A 1,372-nucleotide genomic window follows, 5' to 3' on the forward strand; every position below is an offset into this window, starting at 1 on the left:
TGAGGAGATCCTCGCTCTCCAAGACAATGGTGTCAGGGATGTGATCAAGCAACCGGCTGGGGCCAACATGCTGCACAGTTAGTGGGTATTCAAGACCAAAACTGATGCGAATGGCGCGGTGGAGTGCCTCAAGGCGCGGCCTGTTGCGTGCGGGAACGAGCAAGTTTTCGGCATCGATTATGCGCTCACCTTCGCTGCGGTCATGGATATGTCGATGGTCAAGGTAATCCTAGGCCTTGCAGCGACGTGGGGGGGCGGCAAAGCATGGTGACATTCCGAACGCCTACATCAAGGCCGACAAATAGAAGGACCTTGAGATTCTGCTCCATGTGCCTAGCGGTATGGACATCAAGGATGAACAACTAAAGAAGTTTGGTGTGACCAACGCAAGCGAAGTCACGCTTGAGCTAAGACTTCTTCCTCGCGCTTGAAGTACAGGAAAATGCCGCTGATACACAGCTTAAATCCGGCGTCAGTGAGTCTTGCGTGTAGCAATTGTCTCCATAATCGTCCTGCCTGCTTCGGTCCATACAGTCGGCGTCTACGTCGACGATCTCCTTGTTACAGCAACAAGAGCCGCAGCGGTTGAGCAATTTTTTGTGTCGATGGTATCGCTTTCGATCAAGAATCTTGAACCAGTCTAAGTTTCTCGGTATAAGAGTGACGGCACTCGACACGCACGCATATGTACTTGATCAGGAGGAGGCTATCGGCGAGCTGTTGCGTGATCTCGGCATGGGCTCGGCCAACCCCGCGCGGACGCCTGTTGGTGACGCCAGATAGTGCGCTGCTGCAGAAAAACCCATAATCCGGGTCACCGAGTATTTATTCGTTTCAGTCGCTGGTCGGCAGTTTACTATGAATTGCACGATGCACGCGTCCAGACATTGTGTTTGCGGTTCACAAAGCCACGCGCCAGACACATGCACCGCGCGTACGAGTCTGGGCACTCGCAAAGAGAATAGCGCGCTATCTTAGTGGCAGCAAGGTGGTGCGGCTTGAACTGCGTACTAATACCGACCGTAACGAACAAATAACGCTCGAGTCTTTCAGTGATGCCGACTTTGCTGCCGACAAGGGAGACAGAAATTCGCTCACTGGTGCCATCATTTTGCTAAATGGGATGCCTGTAAGCTGGGCAGCCAAGAAACAAGGTGGCGTCTCTCTCTCTCGACTATGGAGGCCAAATTTGTCGCGGCATCTGAGACGGCATGCGAGCTTTCTGGTATTCAAGGGATACTTAAAGAGGTGGGACTTGCATGGACTCAGCCTATGTCGATGCATATGGATAATCAGGCCACGATTCGCCAGATTGAAGGAGAGACTTCGTCTCTAAAAGCTAAACACATCGACGTGCGCCTCAAGTTTGTTA

The sequence above is a fragment of the Plasmopara halstedii genome, assembly GCF_900000015.1.
Source record: "Plasmopara halstedii genome assembly, contig: Scaffold_3060, whole genome shotgun sequence".
NCBI lineage: Eukaryota > Oomycota > Peronosporomycetes > Peronosporales > Peronosporaceae > Plasmopara > Plasmopara halstedii.